Genomic DNA, 14,077 nt, shown 5'->3' on the forward strand with positions numbered 1-14,077 from the left:
AACTATATATATTTTTTTTCAAATAAATTTATTTTTATGGATATATTGTTAGTAATTTAAGATCACCTTAACCTATACCCAAAAAAAATTAAAAGGAAAATATACACCACCTTACTACAATCAAGAAGAGACATAGTAATTAGTAGGGAACTTTTGAATAATTTTTTCTTAAATGATGCCCAATTTGGGGGAGAGAAAGAGGGAGACAAGCTATACTTTAAAGGGATTTTTTTGGGTGCTATTTTAAAGTGATTGTTTAATTTGTAAAAAAAAAAAAATTAGTGGAATTATGTATATAACTGGTGAAAATGGTTTAGGCACAAATAATAATGAAATTGTGAACTTTTTATTAGGTCAAAATGTTTTCTCCATGTGAAGTTAATAATTATACTTTTGTTATTGTTTTAACTTAATCTCATTATTACTTACTTACTATCAAAATTAATATTTAGTATCATAATTATTAACGTGCTTTACTTGATGTACCAATTTTATATAGCCCTTGTCATTATGTAATCGTTAGCCTACCACCAGTTGCGGGGCATTTAGACATGTGTCTTAAGATAAAAATATATTCCTCTTTTTAAGTATTGGGCACAATGAAAAGGAATAAACTAGGGGAAGGCTACCATGACTGAAAATTGAAAATTGAACCGAAAATCTTGCCCGTACTTTAGAAGAGAGTGATACATGTTTAAATTGAGTTAAGCCGAATTGCTTATTTTCATATGGTTTCCTCCCAATTCTTTTAGAATTTTAATTTTTTAAGAATTGTTTATTTGCATATATTTGTTTGATTGACTTTTTTTTTTTTTTGTCAAACATAGAAAATGGAAGAAAGTATAGAATTTTTTTTTTTTGCAATGTAAGTATTTTCGGGTAAAAAATGTACCAAAAACAGCTTTAATCATGTGCATTCAACCTATTAGTTTCTATACATGTAGTTAATTAACCGAGTTGAATGAAGTTTATTTGATAAGAGAATAAATTTTCATATCAATTGAAGTAATTATCGTTTGTCTAGGCTAGGTCTTAGATCAAATCTCACATAATTTTTTCCTTTCCTCAACCTATCTTATAATCTAAAAAAATAAACAAATAAATACTGAAAAGGGTTAATTTATAATTTTAATCTATGAACAAATTCTTTATGTACAAATTCATAGATGAAATAGATTGTCTAGTCGTTAATGGCCAATAAATTAATATTTTCTTTATAGCTATAAAGACCATATTTATGCTTAATTATTTATCATTTATGAATTGAAACTGATATATTAATTTAAATAGTTAATTATAATTTTTTTGGGATTAGGTTTCTAGCATCATTATTGTTAAGAGTTGAGACCTAAGTCTCCTACCTAGCTAAAGCATATTTATATGAATTATGATGCTGTTTATTTATGTTATAACAAGTGGATATTGCGTAGAATCACTAATTAAACTATTTTTCTTGAAATAAATTGGAGGGTTTTGTCCTGATGAAATTTGTATATATTTTTAAGTATTAGATTAGATTCAAAGAATATCACATTATTAAGCTAAGGAGTAAGGGGCATGTGACTTGTGGACCAAATATGTGTAGTATTAAAAAAAAGATATTTAATAGTTTTGCTAATGGTGTCATATCATCAATAATATAAACTATATAAACAAAAGGTTAAATGAAAAATAAAAACCTCAAAATCAATTAGATAGCTAGCAAGGAAAATGAAGGTGTTGATAGGACCACCTTAACATTATGTGATTAGACATAGAAGGTTATTCTTTGTTAAGACACCTTAATTTCATCTTTGCCTTATTACAAATTGTACTAATTTGCTACTTAAAACTTGGTGTGGAATCCAAACTCGACTTGTCCTGTGTTATGGTCTGATCTTGATGTGTGAATTTTGATTCGCTTTGAAATTGACTTAATATTCAACTGAAAATAATCAGAGTGAAAAATATTTAAATAAAGCATGCATGCATGTCAATTTTAATTGTAATTCAAATTCCATCATTTGAACTCTCGTACTGTTAAAGCATTTTGTAATATTGGTCATGTTGAAATTTTCGATCCCCTCATCTAAATTTTTAACTTTGCCAAAATAACTCAGTTTAAAAAACACCCCTTAAAACATCCAACCAAACAAAAAAAATTGTATTCATATTAAAAAATAATAAAAAGTTTTTAGATTCTTAATTCACTATTTAAAATCATAAATGTCTATATAGAAGGACCCATATATGAAGGGAATATTTATGAAACTACTAATTACTTTTTAACAAAAGAGTTGAATTTATGGCTAATTATGATTTATCCCTCTTCGAAGTTAAGTACTTGCAATTATGTGACAAGATGCAGCCAACTAAATAGTCTGGTAAGAGCATCCAAAAAGGTATTAATCTTTTTATTAGAACAACTAAATGAAGGTTAATATCTTCAAAAAATTCAATTATAATTAATCATGGCAAGCCTAAAGTAACAAAATTAACTTTTAATCATGATTTATAGATTTACTGTGAGTCAAAAACTTTTCACCGTCGGCAGGAATTGACTTCTATAGAAATGCATTGCATGTAATTAATGTAATTATTTTTTTGGTAAATGGTAACTCCATAGAGTTAAATATTAATCGTCCTTGAAAAAAAATTATGCAACATTGTTAATTTATTTTTATTTTTGGTAATTCATATTTATTTAAATTTTATTGAATAAAATTAAATTTTTTGGCACCGAAGATAATTTTTTTACTAAGTCATATTCATACTGAGAGTATAATATTTATGATGTAAGTAAAAATCAAACTAAGAACATAAAGTTATTAGAGTAGAATATTTATAGCATATTGTTGTTTTTAAAGGTAAAAAATAGTTGTAAATGATGGAGATTAAAAAGAAATAAAAAAATTAATTCCCTTGTTTTGAGGTAAATATTTATCCTAATGAGATAGAGAGAAAATATTTCTCTTCTTCTCCTTCAAAATAAATTTGATTATTTTCATTTTCTTTTATATTTCTCATATTATTTTCATTCTTTATCCTTTATCTCCCCTAATTAAAAATCTTTCTTTTTACCTTTATTTGTATAGTTTGATTTTTATTTTTCCTTATATATTTAATTCTCAATACAAGCATTTTTATATTGACCTTATAAAGTAATTCATGTGATTTTATTTTTCTTCTTTGTGAAGCTAAATTTTTATGAATAAACTTATTTTTATTAAAAAGATTAAACTCTAGGTTATTTTAATCATTCATGGTTCTTTGCCGACTAGGGTCATAAATTGGGAGTATCGATTTCATAGTCCGACCCTTAACTTAGAAGATTCAAATTCAACTCGGAGATCCATAGGATCTAAAAAATAGAGGACCCAAAACTGCACCTTTATGTATATATATTCAATAATTTATTTCGATCATTATATTTTATAGGAAAATTTTAAGTTTATTAATGATAATGTACACTTACATCATTCTTTGAAAATTATACTACTATTTATATATATCTACATATTAATAACTATTTACATTACATAAGTTTGGCGCAAAAATTTAACTCTGAAATCACGAGTGGATGAGATTAAACTTGTGACCTCTCATCATATTGACTCTGATACCACGTTAAAAAATCAAACCAAAAAAATTTAAATTGATGCATAGTTATTGAAGTAGACTCAAGAAATGTTATACTCCATACTCTATCAATATCACCCATTATTGAGTATTATTTAGACTAATCAAAAATTTAAAATTAATTTATTTTAAATAATCGTTCATAACAAAAAAATTTTATCTAATTTTTTCTTGTTATGCTTATACTAAAATTTTTTTAAAAAATAAGAGTGGAAGAGAACAAAAAATTCAACATCCTCGTAGACTGAGATTGGAATCACGTTTTTATGTATGGAGACAGGAAAACAAGGCACATAATATGATGATTCTTTTCATGGAGGGAGGCAAGAAAAGAAGATTAGAATAATAAAGAGTTAAAAAAAAAACAAATAAAAAGGTGGATTTTTCCAAAAGCTTTTTACTTTGAATTGTCAATTTATAATCATTTCTTGGAAAGTAAATCATATTGTTGGTTGATATAGACTTTTTTTGAAAAGGACTATAACTTTGTAGAGTACTACTAGATAACATAATATGGCATTGTCTTCTTTAATAAATAGTTACGTAGAAAAAAAATTTTAAAATAAAACAATTCTACTATGAGTATTTTTGAGAAAAAGGAACATATTTCTTCTCTCTTTGCTTCTACAACTTACGTGCCAAAAATTGAAAAAAATTATGAAGCATTGATATATCAATGGGTTTTAATAATTATCCGTTTAAATATGTAGTTGTGTTGATTTCTTAACATAATATTAAATGTTAAACTGATCAAAGGTTATTAAAGTGGAATATTTTGCGTCAGGTATGAGGAGATTTCGCATCCATATATCTAACACAATGACTCTCGCACGAGGGAGTTTCTAATTTTAGATTAATACACCTTTTTTGTGAGTTTCTTATAAAAAGTATAGCTATTAAATAAAATAGAGATATTATAATATATTTTAGAGTTTTAACCATCAATTTAACTTTTAATTTAGTTAATGGTTCACAAAAGTTTAGTTGATGGATACATAAAATTATACTATTCAAGAAGTAACAATATATATATATATATATATATATATATATATATATATATATATATATATATATATATATATATATATATATATATATATATATATATATATATATATATATGATAACAATGAAAGGCTAATACACTAAAAAATTGGCTAAAGTAGGCAATGGAATAGTAATTAGATAAAAATATCAAATGATAAAGACATTTTAAAGTTAGTGCTTGACACTTAATTACATTTAGAACAATAGTAGACATACATTCTATAATGCATGCTAATAAGAGATCATAATCAAACTATTATCTAAAATAATTGTACTCTTACGATTATGTTTTTAATAAATAATTTTAAATATCACAACTATATTAGTCTTTATTAAATAATTTATTATTCCTTTCTTTTTGAATTAGTTGAAATATATTATATTCAAGACCAGTTTAATTTAGTTGTAATATTTTCATATGTCTAACTTAATATTATTCAATTTTTCAAAAAAAATTTACATCATGCAACGGACCATTTAATTATCAATGTTTTACTATATTTTGCACTATTTCAATCCTAACTTTTCTTCCTTCCATTTTAGAACCCAAAATTAGAGTATAAAATCATATTTATCAACTAATTTAAAAAATATATTTCCTTTTTTATTCAATTTTTCATGAAATAAATTACACTAGCTACTAGCTATAAGATAGATTCACCATAAAATCAAATTAAAATGGAAAAATTACATAAAACACATCCCTTAATTATCTCTTATTCATCCTTCCTATATTTCAAAGAGTTCATCAATCATACATCAAACAATCTTATAGGATTAGCCCACCAATTATCTACATTGTGTGAACATAAAAATTTCTCTTTCCCCACAATAAATAGTCCCTACATAATATACATAAATACATAATAAATAGAAATAAATTAGAATAAGTAATGTAGCAAGCACTAATAAATAATAAGGCAATTTAGAGATGGGCTACAATTGTCGGGGAGCTTATATATTCATGCAAGAGAAATTGACTTGGCATTAAAAAAGAAGATGAATGAAAATGAGTTAGCCTTATTATTCAACTTATTTGGGATCCATGGCCAACCGTGTGTGTGATCAGATTGTGTCGGACACACAAATATTTTGTCAAAGGACTACATTAATTAATAAATTCAAATATTATTACTCGTTTCCGTGTTCTTGAGTTTGACATACACTTAAAGTAATTATCGTTTTTAATTTGTAAATTGAAGAATAAGACAATAAGTAAGTAGATGGAAAGAAAATGTATACGAAAATAAAGGAAAAAAAATATGTTTGTAAACTGTTATAAAATGTGGATAAAAAGTCGAGGGAGCAAAAATACTTCAAAATTAAAAAAGAGCAAAGATTTGAACACCTCATAGTTTTATCCAACTATTATTTTAGGAATTGAGAAGGGGTAAAAAAAAAAAGTTTATTGTATTGATTGGCTCCATATTGATGGAATTTGTTATCCATATATACTTGAGGAATAATGATGTATATTCATATAATAACAACGGAAGTTTGAACACTCAAATTGAGAATTCTTATTGAAACTCAAAGTAGTTGAAAAGAAAAAATAAATTTATGGATAAAATGACACATAAAAGTATTGGATAAATTTTACTTTATTAGGATTTTGTTTTGGATATATCAATATTTTTGAGAATATGGAAACTATTCATAAAAAATGTTTTCTAGGCTAGCTAATGCGTACCATGAAATGGTAAAGAACCAAAGAAGCTTTATACATACAAAGAAGTGTGGATCGAACATGCAAAAAAATTCCAAATGTCTCATTATTCCATACTTCATCTCGAATAATACTAACTAACTCAAAAAACTCTCTCATATTATAATTAAATAGTACTATTTTAAAGGGACGAAAAAGTCCTTTTTAAGTATAGTCCACCATTCTTAAGCATATTTGAAAACAACCAATTTGATGGTGAATTTATGAATTACAAACAATTCAATGTCCATAGAAGTCACCAGCAAGAATTTTGGGGACAATGGATGATGTAAGAAGATTGATTTTAAAATATTGTTATTTTCATATAGCCGAATTATTTAATTTTACAATCTATACATATATATTTTTCGATCGATTGACAATCGATTATATAAAATGCAATTATCTTCATTGAAAGTGATAGTTTAGTCATTACAAATTTGAAAGTATTTTTTTGTTTAGGTCATATGAGATAATAATATTATCTATTACGAATTAAAAGTTTAAATTAAAATTTAATTTTACAAAACCAAGTTAAATTAAATACTTTTCAATTATATATAAATATATATATATATATATATATTATATATATATATATATATATATATATATATATATATATATATATATATATATATATATATATATATATATATATATATATATATATATATATATATATATATATATATATATATATATATACACTAAACGAACTAATTATGTACATTTAATAATTGATAATCCATTATTTTATTTGAGAGGAATAAGCCATTATATAATAAGTTAAAAATTAAAAAATATTAAATATAATTTGATTTGGCCATAAAATTCTAAAAAAAAAAAAAATTGATTGGTTATTTGTACTCCTATCTTAATTCCTAGTTGGAAAGATTTAGCTGGCTTTGTCTTTCCTTTCCCAAGATTATTTCCTTTTTTTTTTTCTTTTGTTTTTAATGTTGTATCCAATCATACATACGTGTATTTGTCGGTAGTACGATCTTTCTAGTCTTTGCTTTTCTGGTAATTTATTCTCTAAGCTTCTGATGATTGATTTCCAGCATAACAGTCAAAACATACATTAAATTAAAGATGATTAAAAAAGAAAATTAAAGAAGTACAAGTGGTTCATTACTCGATCGTTTTACATTGTTACATATATTTGACTTTACACATTTTTTAAGTATGATTTGAACTTTAATATATATAATTACATTTATAAATTTTTTTAAAAAATATATCAAAAATTAATACATCCTATGAAATCTAATAAACTCTCGTCATAAATAAATTTTAGAAAATATATTAAAAATAAATATCATGTATGAACATTCATTTGGCTAAAATTTTAAGTAACTCACCAACATAATTATGATTACAAATAATTAGCGATAATGAAAAGATTAAATATAGAAAATTAGTCAATTGACCCTCGAATAAGAGATAAACAAGTAAATATACTTTGGATCCATAGTAAAAAAATAGTATACTTACTATGTATAAGTGTATATATATATTTGATGCGTTGACATTTATTTAGGTTATTAGAGAACGAGTTGAATGTGATATTTTAGGTCAAATTACACTAAATCTTATTATGCACACAGCAAACTTCATGATTATGAACGCTAATTTTATTGAAAAAATTATCGTGAATAATATAATTTTTTGTTAATTTTTCTAGAATAATTTGATTAACCATAAATAACACCAACTTAAGAGGATTTTTTTCTTAGAATAATACCAACATTAATTTATTAACTAATTTACCATTTTTTGTCATATAATCTCTATAGTTTAACTTTTAACATGTTAGAGATTTTCTAGAAAAACACGCCCCTAAGTTGGTATTATTCATGGTTAATCAAAGTTGATATTATTGTAGGAAAATAAGTAAATAATTATATATTATTCCTGGTAATTTTCAAATTTTATTTTATTTTTATATTTATATCAAGTTAATTTAAACTTATGGGATTCCCGCATATCTATTAACACGAGTTGATTATGTTTTTATAATAGTATACTTGTATATATAATTAATTTTCAATTAGTTCATCACTAAAATATTGTCCGTTCATCTCATACACCAAAGTTGTTTTTTAATGATTAATTATTAGAATATAATAATATTCCTAAAGATATTATTTATTTCTAGACTTTATTTTGTATTTATTAATTATGATATTAAAATGCTAATGGGTATTACTCCATAAATAATATAATTAAGTAGAACTAATAACTAATTTTAATAAGGTGATATAATCTCTATATAAGACATGTCTTTTAATCATTAGGTTGACAGCAAGAACTGTTAATAAATGCATGTACATACATACATCATACATGTATTAGGTATTTAGATTATTGAATTTAAAAAAATTAAAATTAGAGCATGGAGGCAAATTCAAATCATATTTTGAGGATCAGCCGACACTAAGTATAAGCATTGTAGGGTCCATACAGATATCAATCTAATATATTATCGCAAAATTCCCGAGCCATGGAATATTTAAACCTTTAAGAAAAAGCTAAGAAAATTGATTATGTAATTAGAAAATCGAGCAATTTAATAAAATTTCTTGTGGGTTAATTTGAATCGTGAATACATAAATTAAAATGAAAAAAGTTAATTTGTAAGCTCATTATTTTGTTTATGTATGCAATTTTTTTTGGGACAAATGTATATCATGTTTCTATAATACTTGACATCCTAAGAATCAAGTATTTGTTGAAATACTCTAATAATTCATTGTGCATATATATTAGTTTTGTGATAAAATGTTTTATTTGTTTTTTAATACTATTTATTAATTTTTTTTACTTTTATTTTATACTTAATCTATATGTTAAAATATAATCAGGTGACTAAGTTATATTTGATTCGTCTCAATGTAATTGTATTAATATCAACTTTTAAAAGTTTTTGAAATAAATATAGTTAAATATACTTATCCTTGAAAAATACATTGATAAGTGTGTAAAATTAAAATAGACGTTTGACTAGAATAGGAGGGAGTAACTAGTTAGAAGAAATCAATATGAATCATCATCATCTATCTGCATCATATTCAGTGTATCTTGCTCATAAAAACTATGGTCAAACTTTGAGGAGGAATGAAAGACAATAACTCATAACCATAAAAAAGAATGTGACCAAAATGTCTCTCAAAAGAAGAATGTGACCAAAATGTCTCTCGACAATGAGATGGATGTCTATGATATTAAGACATTAATGTTTAATCACTACCTAGTAAAATAGTTTTTCTATTTGAGTATATTTTATTTGAACAATATAGAGTTTATAAGAAAATGTGGCAAATTTAATGATATGGCTGACTTAAGAGTTACTTGGTTACTAAGCATTCAAGTAGTTGTGTACAAAGAGGTGTAGGAGTCAATTTTTATAATAAAAAGGCGTGAAGTGAGGCATAACAAAATTTAATTTTAAAAGTTTCAATTTTCTATGATTATTTACAGATTTGATTTTTATTTACGGTTTAAAAATTTTGACTTTTGTATTACTTATTATTATTTGATGATTCGATCTTTAGAACATTTAGAATCAAGTTCTACACGAATCGCTCCACATCGATTATTGTGCAATAAACCGATGCACGCAACACATCGACCACACACCCTAGTCGTGATTAGGGACGGCGACATTTTAGATTTGGTTGGGTTTAAATGAACCCGAATCCAAATCCGCCATTTTTAAGTGAGTCATATTCCAACATCTCTTTTTTAAGTGAGTTTTGGATTAGAGCCTCTTCTCAAGATTTTGTTAAATTATATGGAGTAGTAATTAATTTTCTTATTAATTATATATATATTTTAAATAAACCATATTTACTTGGAGTACATTTTATTATTTCCAAGTAAAGAAAATTAAATAAAGCCTAAATTATAAAGTTTAGTCAACAAAGTGTATATTTATTGAGTATTCTTGTTTTGAAAAGGTACTAAAAGATTAGATTGTTCCACTTTTCTTTAATAGTGGCCTTATTCCTTTATTTTCTTATAAAAAATTCGCCCATGCCCTTAATGCTTTACGTACTCTGATAAAAATTTTCTTTTTACTATAACAATAAATCAAATTTATAATCTAATGAGACATGTAAGATTAGCTAATACTCCGTATACTCAAAAAAAAAGTCAATACTTAATTTTACATTAATTAAATCAAAATTTAACTTAAGTACTCCTCTGTCCCCCTAGTCATTTAGCTTTATTGTTTGTTTTTTTTTTGGAAAAATGAGATTTTCTTTAAACTAAACAAATAGTACAAACTAAAGCAAAGGCGAAGCCTTCAAAGGGCCAAAGGAGCCTATACACTCTCCAAGGCGGACAAGTTAATCAAGCAAACCCATTGACAAGGGGTACAAACTTTGCAGCCGATGCTTTACACGAAATTTAACATCACTAATAAGCTTCTGAACAGACGTAAGCTCTAGGTTCCAAATACAATCATTTCTCACTTTCCAGATCATATAAATAAGGCTGCATACTGAAGCAATGATAATCTTCCTCTTGAACCTTGACTAGGGCTGCACACGATCCGGTCTGGTCTGGTTTGACAGAAAAATCAAACCAGACCAGAAATTCCGGTCTGAAAATTTTTCAGACCATACCAAACCAGTCAAGACAATAGACCGGACCAGACCAGAGACAGTTCTAGAATGATCTGTTCTGGTCTGGTCTGGTCCGGTCTAGTCTACGATTTTTTTCTTTATATGTATTTTTTTAATTGAGAATCTAAGATAAATGATAATTTGTAAACAAAATACATCACCAAATCCGAAACATTACAAATTTTCAATAGTTAAGTACATCACCAATTTTATAATATAGAACATAAAGTAAATTTATAGTAGTCACTAGTCAGCGCTTAGCAATAGCGACTTCATTCATGAATAAGCATCATTACATTAAGGAACGTCGATAACTGAAGGAGCCAAATTGATCTTCGATAACTCTATACAATAAAAACAAACATCAAAAAAATATGATTTTATAAAATAAACATAATACTAATCATGATATGAACGATCACATACCGTTCTCTAGTTGTGCTATATCCTTCAAGCACTCCTCAACTTTTGAAGAAGAAGCACGAAGCCAATCTTGACAAGAAATAAGAGTTTCCGCCATCTTTGGACTTAATGAACTTCGAAATGAATCTAGAACTTGACCTCCAGTGCTAAAGGCACTTTCCGATGCAACTGTGGATACAGGAATGGCTAGCACATCACGAGTTACAAGAGAAAGAATGGAAAACCTTGAACTATTGTTTTTCCACCAGGTCAAAATAACAAAGCCATCTCCTTCTTCTACTGTAACCTCATCTAAATACTTGTTCACCTCTGTTTTAGTCAATTCCTCATCCTCACGAGACTCTTTGAGTTTTTTGAACTTAGATCTCATAAGTCCTTTTTTCGGAAGACCAGATTCTACATCTTTGCTAGAACTTGAAACACCATCACTTTGGTTCGTTGTTGCGGGTGTGAAAGCCTTTGTATTCATCATATAACTCATAAAGGACATTCTTTACCCGCATACAAACAACAGAAGCATCATTATCTTTTGTGTACATTTGTCTTATCCCAAATTCCACAGTTTTCCGTTTATATTTAGGATCAAGTAGAGCAGTAACATATAACATAACATTTAGTTTTTTAGGATCCTCCCAATACTTATCACACTTCTCTTTCATTTTCTTTGCCATTTCCTTAAACTCATAATCAGGGCTTTCACACCATTTTTTTTAGCAAACAATCAACATCAGTTATATCATCAAAACTACCATTACAAGTAACATATTCTGAACCAGACACACGCAAAGTTAAATTATAAAACACTTCTTATAATTGAACTAAGTTCTTCACTTGGTCCCAATCATCAGTAGTAGGCTTTCCTAAACCATTCCCATAACCATGGGGATCTACAAGAAGCTCATGAAAATTTGGATCTTCCCCATCATACCTCTCAAATGCCAATATAAACTTCAAAGCAATGCTTAACATCAAATAAGTTGAGTTCCACTGTGTGACCACATCAAGAGACAACATGTTTTTTGATGGAATCTTCTCATCCGAAACACACCATGAACCCAACGAACCCAAATAGATTCTTGAGGCTATTAATATGCCAAGCAATCTTGCCTATCGCAGTAAGTTTCCAAAATTTCAAGTTGCAAATACCCAAACCGACCCCCTTCTTTTTTAGGCCTACAAAAAGCATTCCAATTCACATTCCCAGGTCTAGGGTCATTCTCATTATAATGCCATAAAAAGCTCGACAAACACTATTGACTTGTTTAATAACCTTCTTTGGAAGAAGAAAAATTTGGCACCAATAAGTTGTAACACTCATAAGAACACAGTTAACTAGTTGAAGCCTAGTAGCATAGGATAAATTTTTGCCTTGCTAACCACGAGTCTTACTAGTCATTTTATCAACCAATTTCTCACAATCAAAGGCTGAAATGCTCTTGGAATTCAAAGGGACACCCAAATAACGAAAAGGAAGCTTACCAAGAGGTAAATCAATCCTGCTAAGAATATCAGATTGCTGCTCTTTATTAATATCGACAAGATAGATAGTTGATTTGGAGGAATTAACATGAAGACCAGAAGAATCAGCAAAAATCTCAAGCCCTTGGAAAATAATACAGATGAATGTATAATCACCTTTTGCAAAAAGTATAAGATCATCAGCAAAGCACAAATGAGTAAGCTGAATTGGCTTGCATCTAGGGTGAAATTTAAAGGAATCATCTTGACTGACACACTTCAGAATACAGGAGAGATATTCCATTCCCGAAGCAAATAAGAGAGGAGACATGGGATCTCCCTGTTGGAGGCCTCTCTTAGCCTTCAAGAACTTGAGGGGGGGCGGGATCTATTCAGAATCAGAGAAAAAGTTGTAGAAGTCAGACAAGCAGTAATGATTTTCACAAAGTGATGAGGGAAACCCAAAGAAACAAGCATGTCTTTAATGAAGTCCCAATCCATAGTATCATAGGCCTTCCTAAGATCCACCTTAATCAAACAACTAGGGGAACAATGCTTCCTAGAATAATGACAAATGATATCTTGACACAACAAGATATTATGAAAGATACTTCATTCCGAAACAAAAGCCCCTTGATTTGGACTGATCAAATGACGACGAACAACAACAAGTCTAGAACAAACCAATTTGGATATACATTTATAAATGGTATGACAACAAGCTTTGGGCACAAGGGTTATAGCAGTATTACTCCAAGCTTGAAGAAGTTTACCATTTCGAAAGAATGATTGAATGGCAGCTACAACATCCTCACCAACAATAGACCAAGCTTCTTTATAAAATTTACTATTATAACCATCTAAACCCGGAGCTTTCCCATCAGGAATACTCCACATCACCTCTCAGATTTACTGTGAGTGAACTGAAGGCTAAGCTTTGATCTCAAGTCATCATTAAGAATAGGGCTAGAGTTTATGATGTTAAAATAATCTAGAAAAATCTAGGATTTTAATTAAATATAAAAATATCTAAACTAAAGAATTTAAAAATAAAAATATCTAAGATAATATAATGGAAGTAACTAGAAAAGTAATTAAAAAATTAAAAATATCTAAGATATTTTAGTAAACTTGCACTATAAATACCCATTGATGTAATCAATTTTTTGTGCAATGAAGAACAATATCC

This window comes from Amaranthus tricolor, chromosome 13 (genome assembly GCF_026212465.1).
Source record: "Amaranthus tricolor cultivar Red isolate AtriRed21 chromosome 13, ASM2621246v1, whole genome shotgun sequence".
In the NCBI taxonomy this organism is placed as follows: domain Eukaryota; kingdom Viridiplantae; phylum Streptophyta; class Magnoliopsida; order Caryophyllales; family Amaranthaceae; genus Amaranthus; species Amaranthus tricolor.